This window comes from Enhydra lutris, unplaced genomic scaffold (genome assembly GCF_002288905.1).
Source record: "Enhydra lutris kenyoni isolate GAN:26980312 unplaced genomic scaffold, ASM228890v2 scaffoldscaffold8, whole genome shotgun sequence".
In the NCBI taxonomy this organism is placed as follows: domain Eukaryota; kingdom Metazoa; phylum Chordata; class Mammalia; order Carnivora; family Mustelidae; genus Enhydra; species Enhydra lutris.
In genome coordinates, this window is record NW_019154092.1 from 20,695,795 (window position 1) to 20,715,242 (window position 19,448).

Sequence of the window (19,448 nt, forward strand, 5' to 3'; positions counted from 1 at the left end):
AGGGACAGAAGCATTTCAACAATTCTCAGAACAGGGGGCTTTTTGTGTCCAACACATGGAGAGATCCAGCCACAGAAGCTTCGCTCTAAGAGGCAAAAGATGAGAAATTTGCATATCCAACAGTATTGTGCATGCAACATGTTAATCTTATTAATTACGAAAACCTCTCACTGAGGGGGCATTTGCTCTGTGCTAGGAACTTTCCCTATGTTGTCTTGTTTAGTCTTTGCACAAAGAGGCTACAAAGTTGGCTTTTTTAATCCCATTTTACAGGTGAGTCCATTTAAGCTAAGAGAACTCATTTTCCTTGTCCGAAGGCTTTCTCCCTGTTACACGTGGCAGCTAAAATTGAAGCCCAGACCTGTATGACTCCAGACCCAGGCTCCAACCCCCTGGCAATACAGAAATCATAAGGAAGACGCTTAGAACTCCGGGTGACTGTCTCATTATCACCAGGATCTGATCTGACTCTATCTAGACATTGCTCCCACCACTAAAAGCGAAACCTGATGGAAAGAGGCTGGCAGAATTTTTTCTGCTCTTCCTACCTACCAAGACCGCCATCCCCACCCCAGGACAAGTAACAATCACAAAGGACTTCCCAGTCACCGTTTTCAATCTGGACTTCTTTACAGTGTTGACAGAATTCCTTAGTGGGGCTTCAGGGGAGGAATGCAGTAAGAGGGCTTTCAGTCCTGGAAGAAAGCATCGCAGAGAGAAACTCACAGCTGGTTTTTCTTCTTTCCTTCTACAAACACAAAAGGAATGGGAGCATGTGTTTGTTGGATAAAAAAGAAAACCCTTCTGTGTGAGATGTGGGTACGTGTGAGTCAGTTTCTGGAAGCTGCAGTCAAGTCCTAACCCTCAGAAACCTTATCCTTGCGCTCTTCTCTGTGGTACTGAAGATACCTCGAGGCTGGGGCTGGCCGAGCCCAGGCTCACCAGCTGCCAGGATCTGGATCTGATGGCCTTCTGGGCACAGCTGTTGGGGAGATTGGGCATTGTTCCCAAGGGGAATGTGTCATCACCCAACTGCCTGGCCAGTGATAACGGGGGCGAGGGATGGTAAGGGGACGGGATGAGTGAGGTTTAAAACTCAGAGGAGCCCATTCTCACGTGCTCTCCTTTCACTGAATGTTCTTGTCTCTTTGTCCAGGAGCTCTGCCTGTCTTTATCTTCTCCTCTGCTTTCTGTCCCCCTCTGTCCTCAAGATTCTCCATCTCAGAGCAGGCTGCTTGGTCATCCTACGGGGTTAAAGCGCTCTGTGTAGGCGACCAGCCCCTGAGTGCTTCCAACTCACAATATGCCTCAGAATGATGCCTGGAAACGTCTGTTGAGAGTCGAGGTGTGCTGCAGGCTGGGTTTCCAGAGCCCTGTGCCCTCCATCCACCCTTCCTGTCTAAGACAACTGAGCTAATTAATGTGACCAGAGAACAGTTGAGCTGCTAATGAGTGCCAAGAAAGTGTTGGAGGTCCAAGACAAATGACACTTGGCTCATATTGTAAACAGCTTAAGTTTCGGTGTTGAAAATTACTTCGGTTTTACTTAAATCATCTTCTGTGCCATGAAGCCAATTTTGAGAATGGATACATGACAAAGCCACCCCATCTGCAATGAATATACTCTCCATTTTATTTGACCTGTGGTATGAGGTGGAAATGGCGTAGTGGGGGTGGGGTGCCCACAGCCCATCCAAGGCAAGACATCATGGAAGAAGGAGAGAGAGGGGGAATATGTGTGTGACAACTCTGGTTAGCTAAAGTAAGAAAGAGCAAAGTAATCAAGTTAATACCGTATTTCAATTTCCTTCTCTGAAGAATGTGTTACTAAGTGGATTAATGTGTTGTTTCTTTTATCTGAACATCTGTGGTAACTCCTATCTCCTGAAATGAGATGAGTCTGCTGTGTTTCAACGGAAGTAGATGACCTAGCATTATAGAAAAATGGTAAGAGAATTTGATAACGTTTTAGGAGAAAATTTGTACCTGTGTATGTACTTTTTTAGTCACTGAGATCACATGCTGCTTCATGTGAAAAGGCAGCCGAGGTAGACACGCTGGGGGTCTGGATCCCCATGCTGCCACTTGCTGGCTATTTGACCCAACTATGTCGCTCAACCTAAGACTCAACTTCTTCCCTTACCAAGCGAGAGTGATCATAATACCTGCCTAGAGGGGCTGTTAAAAGGAACCAACGAAATGATATGTGGTCGCTCTATAGTCTGTGTTCAGGAAGTAAATCCTAGTTCAGATCATCTCTATCTCAGATCACTGTAAAATTAAATAGGCCAATGTGTTAAGGCACCTGCACATAGTAGGCATTGTAAGTATCATTACTCTTCCTCTCCCCCCAGGGTGGTCAGATTTGTTGAAACATTAGCTCTAAGACAACGCTTACTTTTACTTTCTATACTTTAGGTCATTTCGTGGAATAATCTTGTGAATTTTCGTATTCCATCTACCTGCCACCTTTAAAGCAAGTGTCTCCTGAAGGGACCACATTCTGGTTCACACACAGAAAACAAGCAAATGCAGCCACAGACGAATTCCACACTCAGTTACCACGTTGAGGACCACGCGTGAGGATCGTGCCTTGGCTTTCCCCGGGTACCAAGTCATCCGGTCAACCTCATACATGTCCGTCTGGTTCAGGGTCATAAACCAGAACTCCACAGCTTGCCCCTCAGGCCTCCGAAATCTCTTAGCGCAAAGAGTGTATCTACAGGCCTAGCTCTATGATTTATCATCGTCCTTATGTATTCCAAGTCATGGGGATAGGAAGAAGGCACTAAATGCCAAGGTTTTAAAGACAGTGCCTCACAGAAATGACCATAAATAGCAGCTCAGGAGGCCACTTACATGAAGTTAGACCCGTTTAGGACTGGGGGCTATTACAGTGTGAGCTTATCATAACTTGACTCAAGCACAATAAGCAAGAAGTGGGGAAGATGACCAGTCAGTGCGAGAAAGCCAAGCAGAGATCAGATAACCACATTAAAAAGATTAAAATGTCCAGCCTGCTATAAATGCCTGCTAAAATCCTAAAAAGGAGTCTGGGGAGACCCATAAAATCATAACTAAGAAAGTAAGGGAGCCCTGAAGCTTTAACCAGATGTTCCTGTGATACGAATAACTATGTGAGTAAATTTTCATCCTAGCAATACAGCTTTGTATTGATCTTTTGCTTTTATTAGTCAGTGCTGCTATGAGATTAAATATTGTCTGGGAGGAAATACAGGCTTCCCTCTCTAGAAGTCTCTTCTCAGTAACCCAGTGTTTGTTATCACAAAGCGCACGAGGGAGTTTATAATGAATTGCACAGCAGAGCGGGGGCTTGAGTCTATAAAAAGAGTTATATAAGGGGTAGCCTTATAGAGAATAACCTTATTTGGGAAGCAGGCATTGTGTGCCCCCCTGAGTGGGAAACCTACGGAGAGCTGTCTGAAACAGAAACAGACACGAGTATTTATAACCAGGAGCACAGTCGCAATATACAGTGCTAAACACTTAATCTATGGTTAGATTTTACTCCAGATCCGAGCTGAAGTCAGCAGAATTAAATCTTCAAGTGTATTTCAGCAGCCTTAAATCCTTCTGATACTGTTAGTGGTGGCAGGGTTCCAAAATGCATTCTGTTAATAAGACAGTAAAGTATAAAATCAAGTTATCTCCTTCAAGGAGAAAAACACAGAGCAAAGGAAACGAGTCTTGTAAAATTACATTCCCAGCACTCAGGCCTTTTCTACCTGAGTTCCTTTCAATTTGTTCTTTTACTACCAGACCATTCTCCTTGACAAATAACAGAAAAAGAGAAATCATCTCCCACATTTTTTTTTTAAATTTTATTTTTAACTGTGAAAGGAATAGTACCCCTGAAAAAAGGTTTAGGATTTTTCCTTCTTATCTTTACAGGTCAGAGGAGGTTAAGATTTTGCCAATCAGCTTGTGATATGCAGTATGAAGTCTCCTTGGGCTAGCAAAAACATTTCAGCAGCTGTTACCTTTTCTTTCTCATTTAACATAACTTTTGGTTTACCTGCAGCTAAAAGGAATTTAGGCAGCATGCACAGGGGTCTTTTTTAGGTTCCAAAGCAACTGTTAGTTTTCCCAGGAGCAATATCAAAAGCTTGTTAAACTACCAAAAGGAAGGAAGGAAGGACAGAGAGAAGGAAGGAAGGAAGAGAGGGAGGGACGTGCACTACCAACACCCTTTGAACTCATGACATTGACCTGAAGCTCTATACTTGCTCAAAATGAACAAAGTCAGAATGAAGCCTAAAACTTCTTCTCTATGCCTGCTCCCACAGCCTAGAGTTTGTGCACATCTGGAATGAGAGACCACCCACCACTCTGAGATCCCTGCAGGGCGCGCTGGGTGAGTTAAGTAATAAATTTTAACCTTAACTCTGAATTTCTTTGCTCTCATGAGTTTTAGTCAAGCTCTCTCGTTGCATCAATACACATAACTGTTGGCAATTTCATGTTCTTTAGGCAATCTTTTTTTTTTTTTTTTCGCCTGTCCAGGAGTTAGAAAAAGATAGAACTCCCTTGTGTTATGAAACTAATGTGATCAAGAAATTGAGCTGTAGCAATCCATTGGGCAGATACAAAAATACATGAAAGTATAGATTTATACTCCACTGAAAAACCATGTTATAGTTAGCTGAAAATTTAATACAGTATATTAATGTTTCCCCTCTAAGGTATCTCTTCATAGGTGATTTTGGTTTGGTTTCTTTATTTGTAGATGAAAATGTCTGGAAAATCTATAAGTAATACCTGACTATAATGCCTGTACATGGTGGATTGTATATACCTCGATACCTTAGGACAAAGACAAACACACACAAAACTGTAGCATGGAGAATTGTGAAATTAAGCAAAACAAGAACATTAACATAAATGTAATTGAACCTACAATTAGAACAAAGAGACTTAGAGGGTCTTAAGATTGGTTGAGCTACACATGGTACATAAATTATTTGAGACTTCTCTCAGATAATTGCCTAAAATGAAACCAGAAAAGCTTTCATGCTCTTTGCCTAATTTTGCTGGATTCTGTGCAGACCCCCACATTCTAGTTATGACATCAGAGTTAACACTTTATAGATCATAATTCACCCTTTTATCCTTTAGTCAATTTAATGAGTATAAGAAGATCCCATGGCTTTTATAAAGTTGACCTGAGAGGCATTCCAACCTAATCTAGGTAGAGCTCAAGAGATACCCTATTTACAGCAACCCAACCACAGATCACTGGTGACCTTGGCAGAGGGGCACCTTTTTGTAATTGTTGTTCATTCCATTTGCTTCAGTTTAAGGAGGTGTTATTTTATAAGCTTGTCCTCGAATTCTGGTTGTCTGATCTAGTCAGCGCCTAGAGTTTCCAGTGCGTGGCTATTACTATATGGTTTCAGCCACTCCACTTCATTCTTCAGGCCAAAATTTTAAGGCTCAGCTCCAAAATGTCTTTCTAAATCCTGCTGGTTGAAATTAATCACTCCCCTCATCTAGCCTTCTGTTTGTGTCTACCTTGAGTAAAGTTATTTCTCTAAGTGACTTCATACCAACTTGTGAGCCTCCTAGACTCACTCCTCATCCTTTCTTAGATCCCTATTCCATAAAATATCTCTCATAAAAGTCCCCTGAACTGAACTGCCTTTTCTAAAAACTGGGAATTAAATCTACCCATAGGGAATGCTATGAAGACAAATGAGCAGAGGACAGAAACATATTCTAATGATGTCAGAGATGAAGCAAACACACCTGGTCCCTGAGCCTTGATAGGGTGTATATGTGAAACCAAATTAACTGCAAGAGGATTTGATGAGAACAGTGGATGTTCTCATCCTCCGGGTGGCCCCTGGAGAGAATGTTAGCACCATGAGAAGAAGTGGAGAGAGGAAGAGAGGCTGCTGTTGACTCCAGTATAATAAAGCTGAGTTCCCTTCCTCTCCATTCCTCCATTCTCCATATTTCAAAATGACAATAAGCGAAATGATTTACAGCTGACTCCAGGTGCCCCTTGCTGTGCAACTCCTGTCTCAGCAGAGAGATGAAAAGGAGACCTTTTTCCATAAACAACTCCGAGTCACATTGATATTGTTGGATTCCCACTTACAACATTTTCTGCAGCTTGTCTTTGTTCAATGATGCTAAAATCCTGACAAGTCAGTCACTCCTCTGCTTCTGTCAGAGATCAGATCAGAGCACCAGAAATGGTCTCCAGCCGGAGTGAACTGGAACACACAGAGACCTAGAAGGGGGCCCAGTTGTTGCATTGTGATGCTGTCTTCTGAATGTCTCCGTTTTAACTTGCATCATTCTGCGTGATAAGATGCCGTCTTAACTTGAGAGCAACTTGAGATCCTACCACCACCTTATTGCCCAATGGTACTGTTTCCTTCTTACCACCAGCCCAGAAAGAGAGGTTCTCAAACCTTGGGAGATGCTCTTCCCATTTAGTCAGTCTAGAGCTGTATCTAGGGATCTACATTTTATTATATAGTCCAACCCGGGTGATGCATTTTACCTGGTTGATAAACACAGTCCTTTGAGTGAATGATTGGGAACTACCCAAGATTAAACTGGATTGTTTTCTACCCAGACTTGGAGGCATGGGCTGGTAATAGATGGATGGGGGAAATTAGAAGAAATGGTTCTCTCATTTTTTACATTTGAGGAAAGAAAATTAAGAATATAAAAATATAATTAAATTCAATTTAACAAAAAAAAAATCTATTTCTTCATCAAAAGCACTGGGCTGGTTACTGGAGATTCAGAAATTGGAATTTGGGTCCCTGTGCTCAAACTGCAAACACAGTCCTAAAAGAATTACCCTTCTGGCTCAGACAATGGATCATTCAGTAAGTTCAATTCTCTGTCTCAAAAAGGTACAAAATGGAACTTCAGGCAGAAGGTCATACTTTGTCCTTGATGTCAAATTTCTGGTAAGTTTCCTATGTCTCCTAACTAAGCTTAGAGGACAATTGTCTGCACAGGTACCACGGTTAACAGGACCCAAAGGCACATCAAAGATCATTCAGCCCTTAGGGCTCCTGGGTTGTTTAGTTGGTTAAGCAGCTGCCTTCGGCTCAAGGTCCTGATCCCAGGGTCCTGGGATCCAGCCCCACATTGGTCCCCCAGGGAGCCTGCTTCTCCCTCTCCCTCTGCCTGCTGCTCTGCCTACTTGTGCTCTCTATCTCTCAGTCAAATAAATAAATAAGTTCTTATAAAAAAATGTTTAAACAAAAGATCAACCAGCCCTGTCTCCTCATGTCATGGATGAGAAAACCGAAGCCCCAAGAGATTAAGGGATTTGTGAAAGGCTGCTAGTTACTTTGTAGCAGAGCTTGCAGTAAAGCCAGGTCTTCCTGTCCACTGCTTTTCTCACTTTACCATATCATAAGGCTTGAAGTAAGGCTGTCCATTAGTTCATTTATCCATTTATCCATCCATCCATTCATTCTACAGATATTTAGTGAACATCTACCACATGCCAAGTGTTCTACGCTGAGCATGTGAGGTGGGAGATGATCCTCTTTCTGTCTTCACAGTCTTATAATCTAGGGGGACTGAGATCAGAAAACAGCTTCCATAAAGCCAGTGTTCTTTAGTTTTTGTCATCAGTACAACTCTCATAAGCATGAAGTAAAATCCATTCATCATCTTCTGGCATGATTTTCAGATTTAGGTCATGTATCTTCCCAGCACTTTGTTTCACTGTCTGATCAATTTGGATCTTTTTATTTATTTGTTTATTTTTGTCAGTCTTCTCCTTGAGACATCTCCACCACTGTTCCTTCCCGGAGAAGTGGCAACAAGTTGTACAAAGTGTTTTAGGAATAAATGTTCCACAATTTGGGTGCAAACTAAAGTCTTTCTCCCCTCCTCCAACTTGCCTTAAGACAATGGCCTTTGGACCTGCAGTGACTTTTTAGAATCCTAAGTCTCAGACTCTCTTCAGGTTTCCAAGAGACCCAACAGGTGATTATCCCAGAAGTGGTTTGGATTTCTCTCTGTGAGCCTCATTTTTCATTGTCATGCATGAAAACACACATCCTCTGTCTATTCACACAACCTCCCAAGATGGTTAGAGACTTTATTCTTCTTCAGCTGACATTTTACAAACAGAAGATCTTGGTTACAATTTCTAAGTTAGAAAATTGTGCTGAGGACTCTCTCAACCCCAATTAGCTTTGTTAAATTACAGGAGAGAATGAAGGGGCAGTTTTGACCCTCCTGGAACTCACCACCCTTCTCTGGACTAGCCACTCCCCTTAGCAGCTGGGACTTTATTAATGAGCTCATCCTCTGGCTTAACTCCTCAGCCAAAGCAAATCCAAGGTAGCAAATTGCATTTTCCAGCTATAAAACCTAAAACTTTATCCCACAGGAGTCACAGTACCCAGAAAGAACTCACATTTGTGTTAGAAGTAAAATGTCGGTAGCTTGGAAAAAAAAGGGCCCACAATGCACCATTTCTTAGGTCACCTTCAAGGGCATTAAACTGTTTTGCCCATATGTATATATTACTTAGTGATTTCCAAAAATTATATCTAATTTATCACCCAATTAAAGGATAAACTTTTTATTATTATTTTTAAAGATTTTAGTTATTGATCTTGGAGAGAGAGAGAGCACGCATGTGCGAGTGGGGGAAGGTCCAGAGAGAGAGAAAGAATCTCAAGAAGATTCTACCCTGAGTGTGGAACCCTACTTGGAACTCCATCCCAGGACCCTGAGATCATGACCTGAGCTTAAATCAAGAGTTAGAAGCTTAATTGACTGAGCCACCCAGGTGCCCCAAGGGAATAAACTTTTTTTTTTGAAAGATAGAGACTACATTTCTTATATTCTCTTAAAAATAAAGCAACACTAATATATACTTTTTGGACACAGTGGATATATAATAAAAGCAATTTGACTAATGATCCATTTTGTCCTTAAATCCTAGTAGCATCAGTCATTCATTTAACTGGTGAGTGACTATCATGTACCTAATGCGAGGCTATGTGTTATGAGGCATATATCAGATGTACTTGACGTAACCCTGTGCTCAAAAATTTTGCAACCTTACTAAAAAGGAAAACACATATGAACCAATTGGAATAATAGATCTAGAAGAACCTTAAAGTCTCTAAAGTCCAGTTTCCTTGTAATAGATATCCCCAGCATTCCCGAATATTTCTGACTCTGTTTTCTTCTGAGTACCCGAGACAACTGGAACTCTCAATCCCTTGAACTTTGGGTAGATTTCATGACTTGCTTTGGCCAAAACTTGCAAGTGAAGGGATGTGTTGTCACTTATTGAGGGACGCATTTAAGAGCTGAGACACAAGTCTCCATTCCCCTTCTTTTTCTGATATAGCAGTTGTGGGGGAGACATCATAGCTATCTTAGTTTATTTGAGGAGCTATAACAAAATATCACAGACTAGGGAGCTTATAAACAAGAGAAGTTTATTTCTCACAATTCTGGAGGCCGGAAGTCCAAGATCAGAGTGCCAGCACAGATGGATGAGGGCCCTTTTCCAGGTCACAGACTTCACCTTGTATCTTCACATGGCAGAAGAGGCAAGCTAGCTCTCTCTGGAGTCTCTTTTATAAGGGCACTAGTCCCTAATCACCTCCCCAAGGGCCCACCTCCTAATACCATCACCTTGGGCATTAGGTTTTCAACATGAATTCTGGGGTTCATTTTTGAGGGGAATGGTGAATGGGCAGATGCAAACATTCAGACCATAGTAATGGTGAAAAGTCAGAAAGCGTGACTCCTGTGTATGGAGCATGGATGTCAGATGCTCTGGGCCCCTCCAAGAGCCTTCGTATGAGCTAGAAAACCAGTTCTGGTTGTATTAGGCCTTGAGATTTTAGGATTATTTGTTACCAAAGTATAACCTAGCCTATCCTGACTAAATCCAACACGATGTAGGTGGGAAAATTGAAGTGTTAACCTGTGTGGTATGGAAACTCAGTGTGTTAAGAGTTCAGTGGGATGTTGCAGATTAATTTAATTTATTGAACTTGAGCTTCTCTTTGTAGAACATGTATGACTAATCTGGAGGAAGTGGTTGTGGCCTGGGAAAGTGTATTAATGGTCGCAGTGATGAGACAGTCCAGGTCAGGAGAAAATGAACACCTAATTATACCAATAGCAGTCCTATCTTAATATGCATAACTATTGGTGCTAAGCAATTTATTTACATTATCTAATTTAATTTCATGGCCATCCCAGTAGAAATAACAATAATGATGGTATAAACAACTATCTCAACCTTTCCTATGAGGTAGCAATGGTTACTATTTCCATTTCTTTAAAAAGTAAACCAAAGTTTAGAAAGCTTTACTTGGAATATCTGGAACTACTTCCACATGCAGTGAATCCCACCTCCTCCTTTTCTCTGGGATGTCGCTCAAATGGCCATCTCTTCATTTTTCATTATTTGTAACTGCCCTATTTCTACTGGTCCATCCCTTTGCCTTAAAAAAATAGGCAAATGACGTAACATTTTAAAGTAAAACCTGTTTTAAAAAAATATAAAATCAAAGTAACTATATCCTGATTTGCCTTCAAGTTATGCTCTCTGTTTTCACCTCCTTAACCCATTTCAGAACCTCCTGTGGTTGAGTCACCACCAACTTCCTGGTTGCCAGATTCAGTGGATGTAATGAGCCGTCTTCTTACTGGGCCTGTTGACTGGGGCTAACCTGGGCCTCTAAAGCTCTATGATCTTCTGGATCTTGTTATTACTTGTTCTTTTTAAATCCATGTTAAAGATTCCTTTTTCTCCACTGACCCTTTAAAAGATAGTCCTATATGGGTGTCCTTATTCTTGTCCCTCTTCATGGGCTATGAAGACAACTTCATCTATTCTTATGACTTAATTACATGTTAATATGTTACATTCCCCCCAGGTCTAAAGCTGTAGTGAAATTCTCTCTCAAGGAATTCATAAATATATATTCTACCTCTTTGTTCATATATCACCAAGGCCCACTGAAATAATTAGGTAAACAAACAAATAAATACATTCCTTGCCACCCTAAACCTTTTTCTCCTGAATTCTTCTTTTTTTAAATTTTTATTTTTTTAAAGGATTTTATTTATTTATTTGACAGACAGATCACAAGTAGGCAGAGAGGCAGGCAGAGAGAGAGGAGGAAGCAGGCTCCCTGCTGAGCAGAGAGCCCGATGTGGGACTCGATGTGGGGCTCGATCCCAGGACCCTGGGACCGTGACCTGAGCTGAAGGCAGAGGCTTTAACCCACTGAGCCACCCAGGCGCCCCTCTCCTGAATTCTTTATCTTCATAAATACTCCATCAGCTACCCACTCCCTCAAATTGCAAGCCTGAAAGCCTATTTCTTCTTCTTTCCCAATAACTAGACTCCACAGCTTGAACTGTCACCTAAATAGCTCTCAATTTCTACATCTTATTTTTGCCATCCCTAGTAAGTGTTTAATTTAAGGTCTTGTTGCCCTCGTCTTCACTAGATCACCTCCTTAATCCCTCCAAAGCATTCTTCACACTTCAGCAGAATTGTTTCTAAAGTTCCACAATGGTCATTATCTACATTGTTCCAAGGTGCTTCATTATATTCCAGATAAAATCTAAATGCCTTAGTAGATACACACAGTCTTTCACAACCTGATCTATGCTCACATCTCCAGCCTTTTCCACTGCTTCTTCTTGCTTCCCACTTAACCTGCTGAGCCAAGCCAAAGAGGTGGTAACATGGGAACAAGTCCCTCTGGCCTTGTTGGTATGGCCTCCCTTACTCTACTTTTACCCTTTACTCCTCCAGGTGGTTTCCTCTTGAATTTTTCAACTTCAAGTCCCAGTTCAGAAGCCCCCTCTCTAAGTGCTCCCATGTCCATACCCTTTCTGTAAGCATGCATCTCTGATGCTTCTATCATATTACATGGTGGTCACCTTTTGTTTTTACGTAGTCATCACTCAGCTTGGTCCCATTTCTCCTCTCAGATTTATTTGAAAGACCACCAGCCTACCTGCATTTCACAATAGATATGGCATTAGGCTTTTGAAATAATGCACAAAAATAAAGTCAACATATGTCATCAAGATTTATAGAATGCTCACTCTTGGATCAGAGTCCCATAGCTAGGAAGGAAACACATGGCAAAGAAATGGACTTTCTCTTTTCTTGTTTCCTTATATTTTTACTTTCATTTGTAGCCTAGAAGTTGCTTCTGAACCACACGTAGGCATAAAGACAGCTTGATCTTTGAGGACTGCTGATGTATCTAGAAGGTAGGCTCCATAACTCAACCTGTTTTCTAGATGCACACCAAATCATTTAGTGCCTTGATGAAATTAAGAGGGCTAGCTGTACTTCTGTTTAATAAGGATACATCAGATTAGAGCCTATATTTTGATTTTGTGTTTGTGGGATAGTACTGTAAATTCTCTTTTTTCATTTTCTCAATCTCATTAACTTCGTTCTCTGTTGCTTCATTATTTTCAGAACTGTCTTCTGTAGCTGCACTTCTTTTCCTAGCCAACTCATCTGTCAGCTGATACAGTATTTTTTAATTATATTTTTCCAATATTTCTTTCCTTGTCATCATTTATTTTTAATTTATGTGCATATATTATTTTTATGAGGAAGCCCAAGAATAGCTGCATTTTACACACAATGTAAAGTTATGAAACTTTTTATAAGGTTTTTGCCTCTTGTGTCTCACAAAGAAATTCCAATTCTTCTGTTCTTCCCAGATTTATGCCAAGAAGAGGCCATTAGGAGGCACATAGACCCCCGTTGGTAGACTCTGAAGGTTGGGTCTCAATCAGTGACTGACAGGGATTATCTAGTTCTGATTTTGAGGCTTTGTGTTTTAAATTGCCATCAAGGATCGGCAGGATACACTCAGCATTTACAAAGTGAGCCCTTAGTAAAACAAAACAACAGCAAAAACAAAAACCAAAAAACCTTTCTTCAAGGTTACAACAAACCAGTCCTCTGGCATCAAGGGCTATGGCTCATGATGAACAGGGGAGAGGAGGGGAAGCCTGACAAAGAAGGCTTTTTTTTTTTTTTTTTGTGATTCCTAGATTTTATTTAAAGATTATACAAAATATCCCAGACACAGGACTTCTAATCCTCGTCCTCCTCCTCCTCCTCGTCCTGGTTGATCTGGAAGTAGCGTAGCTCGTAGCTCTCCTTGCTGTTGGCCACCACGCGCAGCCAGTCACGGAGGTTATTCTTCTTCAAGTACTTTTTGGTCAGATATTTCAAATACCTTTTGGAAAAAGGCACCTCGGAAGTTACAGTGATCTTGCTTTTGCTCCTTTCAATGGTTACCACCCCGCCACCGAGATTTCCAGCTTTTCCATTCACTTTGATTCTCTCCTGAAGAAACTGCTCAAAATTGGCGGCATCCATGATTCCATCTTCTACAGGGTGGGTACAATCAAGGGTAAACTTCAGAAATGTTCCCCTAAACACACACACCACAAAAAACACAAACTATAAGTAGAATACCCACATCAATTCCTCAACATGTCATCACACAGGCCTCATGTTGTCACTTTACAATAAAATTCACCAGAAGACAAGTCCTATCCTCACCCTTGGAGTTTCCAATCACATTTTTAGGTTTTAGTCAAGGATCACCAGGGATTTGCCTTTTTCATAAAAGACAGGCCAAAGAAGATTCAAATGGCCTTAGAAGGAAGAGAGGCAACGCTGGGAGTATGAGCAAACGTAAAAATATATGTGTGGGCTCACATATATATACACATACCAGTATACACGTGTGTATACACATATCTACCCACACACTCACACCAACACACAATTAATAGCTAAGACCACAGGCTTTGAAGAATGAAATTATTACATAGAAAGTAAAACAGAACTTTATAAAAAGGAATTATCAGAAAGTAAGAGTTCTTGATAATGAAAAAATATAACAGTTAAAATATAACAGTTAAAATGAGTTTAATAGGAGCACCTGGGTGGCTCAGTGGGTTAAAGCCTCTGCCTTCGGCTCAGGTCATGATCCCAGGTTCAGGGATGGAGAAGTTGAGTGAGGGTTCTGGAGGATAACCCCATCATCTACACTAGGTCTTAGATTGAATTTCGGCCTCCAAGTGCTCATATTCTTTGTGATTCTTTACATAAGTATTGCTAGGACTCTAGTTCAAAGCATGGATATTCCCTGGTTCCATCCCAGGGGACAGAAAACAGCAAAATAATGATAATAATACCAGTTATCATTTATGGAGTGTTTACTATGTGCCAAGCACCATTCTGTATACCTTAAATATGTACTGCATCATATAATCACATGAAAAATCTATGAATTAGGTACTTTATAATTTCCATTTTAAAAAATGAGAAAACAAGCACTGAGGATAAAACAATTTGACCAAATTCACACAGGTATGAATAGGTGATGGGTATAGGGGTTAAACTTAGGCTCTCTTATGCTAATGCTCTTGCTCTTAGGTACCACACTGATAAAAATTGTTGGAAAAATATATAAATAAGAGAAATAGTGGAAGAATGGTTCCTACTCTTCCCCCCAACTCCTTCCCCAACAAAAGTACCTCAGTCTTTCATCTTCTCTTCTTTACTTACACTCAGATCTTTATTGGGCTCAACTGTCTTATGGTTTTGAATAACAATTATCATGTTGACAAAGTCTCAAATTTGTATCTTTAGTCCAAATCTCTTTCATGAATACTAAGCTCATATATCCAATTACCTTCCTGACGACTCCACTTTGATGCCGTATAGATATCTCACACTTAACACCCCCAAATTGCACAGGTCTTTCCCTAGTCATAACCCTTCCACAGCCTTCCACTTAGCAGTTAATGGCACCTCCATTAGCCCAGCTGTTCAGACCAATCCCCTAAGTCTTCCTTGACTCTTTCTTTTACCCCAGTCCAATCTGTTGTCAAATTCTGTTAGTTCCCTCTTCAAATATTTTTCAGACTTTGACCCCTTCCCCTAGCACCCCTATGAAGCCTGCCTAGTTCTGACCACCATTCTGTCTCATCTGAATTATTATAATCATCTCACAGTTGGTTTCTTTGCTTCCAACCCCATTCATCTACAGTTTATTCTATAAAGAGAAGTCAGAGTGATGCTTGTAAAATGTAAGTCAGATTATGGTCATCCCTTGTTGAAAACCTGCAGTGGCTCCAAATTTCACCTAGAATAAAGGCCTGTTTTATAATGGCCAATAGGATCCTATATGATCTGACTCTCCCTCAAAAATGACTTGAGAGGAGAGGATATTTTCTCCTCACTCTCCTCTTCTTCTCCTCCTCTCCTTCTTTTCCTTGTCCTACTCTGCTTCATTCTCATCTTCATCTTACATCAATGTTGACTTGCTCCACAACAAAGTTTTAGAACAAAATGAATTCAGTATTTGGCAATGTCTGGTGAATGAAGCTTGGACTCTGTCTTTGACCAAACAACTTTCCACCCCGCCATGAAGACAAGAGATACGGAACTCATCCTTGACCCCCTCTCCAGCATGCATTATATTCAATTAGTCCCAAGACCATAAGCACGGCTCTCAAGTCCATTTCTTCCTTTCCATCTCCACTGCTACTACTTGAGTGCAAGTTCTTTTCTTTTCCCATTTATATCCCCTCAACAATCCCCTCAGAAGTGTCCCTTCCAAGGCCTTTCCCTCCATCTATTCTACATCTTATATCCAAAGTTGTATTTCTAAAAGGCAAATTGGACATCATTACTTGGCTCAAAGATCTCCGTTGTTTTCCCTTTATTTATAGCTTTATTTTTTAACCTTTTTGGATCAAGGATCTTTTGGAAGTCTGACAATACATACGAACTTACCAGAAAACTATAAGTACCAAAGTTTACATTAAATTTCAGGTGACTCACAATGGTCTGAAACCATCCAAGAAAATGTTCAGCTCCGAGGGATTCTACGTTAATGAACCTTAGGCCATAGGAGAGTCCACTAAAGTTTTTCAGTCTCTAGCCCATAACCAGCAGCCTCATATCCCATGACTACCTTTATTCTTCCAGATTTAGCTCAAGGGAAATATTTCCTAATCTCCTGAGGAAGTTAATCTCTCCCTTTCTCTGCATCCAAAGCACATATAGCAATTATCACATCAGGTTTTAAATATTTCTAAACATTTTCTCCCCTAGAACTCTCAACTCTTTGAGGAGAGGGCTATCTAATTTTCTATTTATGTCTCAGTCCTATCACAGACCCTAGGATACAGTTGATATTCAGTAAATTTTGATTGAGTGACTATATCACAGGTTTAAAAAAGAAAAGGATACATGGTGATTTCTATGTTAAAGATTTGCCCATCCTTGCTTCTTCCACCCTTTCTGATATTAACCAGAAAAGAGAAGAGATAAGTCTAGTGCATCAAATTACAATTATATGAATTATACATTTATATATATGTATTACAATTATACATATGACAATAATTCTACATGACTGAGGTAAGTTTTCCTTAAATTCTGAACTTTGGCATTACAGTTCTTTCAGCTGACCTTTGTCATTTCCTAATTCCAGGACTGGGATAAGTCTTTGTCTTTGGTTTCTCTTTTGATCTCTAGAGAAATGAACTTTTGTCTGGTTTTAACCATTCTTTGTCCCAACATATTATTAGGAGAGTAAGCTTTGAAACCAGTTCATTGGCTCATCAGCTCTTTAACTCTGGGTTTGCAGAGTCTCTTCACTCTGGTCCATAGCTTACAGCTATGTTTCTCATGGAATGGTCCATGGAATCAAAAGCACCTTGTGTATTTTTTCAAGGTGCAGGTTCTGGGACATACTAAATAACACTTTTTTAAAAAAAGATTTTTATTATTTATTTGACAGACAGAGATCACAAGTAGGCTGGTAGAGAGAGAGAGGAGGAAGCAGGCTCCCCACCAAGCAGGAAGCCCGATGCAGGGCTTGATCCCAGGACCCTGGGATCATGACCTGAGCTGAAGGCAGAGGCTTTATTTAACCCACTGAGCCACCCAGGTGCCCCTAAATAACACTTTTGGGAGGCAGAAAGATATTCTGGAATTCGCATTTTAAAACTTTCCTAGGGGATTGCTCTGTGTACTGAAATTTGGAAACTTGGACCTAGAACTCACTTCCATTCTCTTTCTACTGCATGAATGTAGATCTGGGTTTCATCCTTCTCATCTTGACTCCCTTTTGTTAACACCATACCTTAAATTCACCTTGACTAGTGAATACCTTCAGTTTGTTTGTTTCCATGAGCAGGAACAAGGTTAAGAGTAAGAGCTTGGAGCCAGAAAAATTTGGGCTTAAATCTCCCTTCTGCCACTTATTTGCTATGGGAGATGAACTATTCTCTCTTAACCACATTTTCTTTAACTTTCTAACAATACTTATCCCATAGGATTGTTGTAAAAATTTAATGGGATCTTATATGTAAAGTATTTATTTAACACAGTTTATAACCCAATCGAAGTTGGGTAAGTGGTAGTTATTAGTAACAATGTTACTAGTTATTAGTTATTAGTTACAATGGTAGTTATTAGTAATAGTAGTAATAATAACCCTGAAATTTGTCATTTTTTCAATAAGGTATCTTTTTCATAGTATATGTATGTTTCATAGTATATGTATGTATATACATATACATAATATATATATATATATATACTATGTATATGAAGAATAGTATTTATTTAATTTAATAATATATTAATATAACTATAATATAATATATTCATGTAAGAGGTTTCTAATTAGTAGATCATTTGCCTCTCCTTATTTACCTGTTCAGTCTGTCCTGTCATCTGATTCCCATCTGTCTGTCTAGCATTCCAACAATCAGCCTTAGCTCTGAAGTAGAGGTAATTGAAGATCAAATCTTATTCAGCACTTAGAAAATCACTTCATTCTATTAGGAGAATTTTTAAGTACTCAGATGAATCACTATGAAGACTAATTTTGAAAACTGTGTTTGATCAGTGGTACAGTTTTGGTTGATAGCTCTGCTATTCCCAAAGGAATCCTAACAAAACAGTTTCAAAGAGAAACACTTTGAAGTAAGAAAAGATTATGGGGGGAGGCAAACTTGGGGGAACAATCACGCTTAATAAGAATTCTTCATAAGGTTTCTCATTCATTAGGAAAATTAGATGAACTGTGAACCATGTCAATAGAGCCTATTTATTAACTACTACCAAGCAGTGATTCTCAAAGATCTCTTCAATAATGTGGGGAAAAAAATGGTTCAAGGAGACTCTCAAAGATTTTTCTATGGGGGAAGAAGGGGAAGGAAAGCAGTATAAATTTGATTTAAGTCAGACTTCCCTCTCCTGAACTAAAATTTGTCATGATCACAGCCATCCTGATGTCATCTGGAATTTCTTCATTGTTAGAAATCGCTAAGTGAGAGTGAAGCTGTAACATGAGTTCCCATTTTTCAGTTTGAAGATTTCAGCAGAGACTCCATCAGCTTCTGCACTACTGCTATATCTACCTGATGGCTTTCAGGAGATTGAACCGAACAGCACAAAGAACTCTGGTGTTTGCAACGTTTCAAGTGAGCCTCCAAAACGCAATAGTCTCCATCCCTAGTTCTTAATATGCTGGATCATAAAAGTCTTTATTAGAATGGGGGTGCATTGCAAAAGAAGACGTTCAGTGAGAGTTTGAAGAGACAGGGGGCATTTGTTAACTGTGACACCAGGTTTTCAGAGGGTGCAGTAAACCAGTAGGGAGCAGTGAGAGACTCCGTGTGGAGGAACGACGTGCCGGGCAGTATGGGGATGACAGTACTGAAGAGAACAGCGGCCACAAGACTGACCAATGATCATGGATCTTCAGAGAAGACTTCACCAGAACCTCTTGTCAGCTTTTTCTTTACCAGTGAACCTTCCCTTGCTTCCATTTCCTTCCCTCCCCCTCTCAGATTCCACAATCTATCACTTCAGTCAATCTCCTCCTGGTATCCTCCACTACTCCATCCCATTGTCCTTTTATAGCCATCCTTCTAGCTACATCCTGGAAAATTCAATTTACCTTTCCCTGTGCATATGCCCAGGATTGTAGCCACTGCTGAAGAGAACTGTGGCAAGGAGGTCTGGGGTCATTACTAACCCGTGATATAAATTCAAAGATGCCCGGCAATCATAATTTTTCCTTACGCACTGCTCTGTTCCAATCTCCATGGCAACTTTGTCAAACCTCCCAAATCTTTAAATTCCAGGCCCTTCAGCTTCTCTTTACCCCATTAGCAAAGAATCACCCATTTTACTGGAAATACAATGTTGGATACAAACACCTTGCTTCCTGCTCCCAAACCCACAAAGAGTCTCACTTTATCCACCCCTTACCCCTTCCTTCCTCACACTTAGAAAGGAGAGTTCTGGATGAAATGACTTCTGTCAGTTTTGTTTTCTCTGCCCTATTTCTTCTTCAATTTCTCCCTCCCATGGTTCTTTTGAC

At 40.3% G+C, this 19,448-nt stretch overlaps 1 pseudogene across 1 annotated transcript; it reads right to left on the reverse strand.

The window, feature by feature from the left end:
• Positions 1-13,060: 13,060 nt before the first annotated feature.
• LOC111142705 lies at positions 13,061-19,171 on the reverse strand (annotated as a pseudogene). Its single transcript, XR_002640281.1, has 2 exons — positions 19,023-19,171; positions 13,061-13,460 (listed from the first exon to the last, which is right to left on the reverse strand). The product of XR_002640281.1 is annotated as a 60S ribosomal protein L22 pseudogene (transcript).
• Between the last annotated feature and the right edge of the window lie 277 nt (positions 19,172-19,448).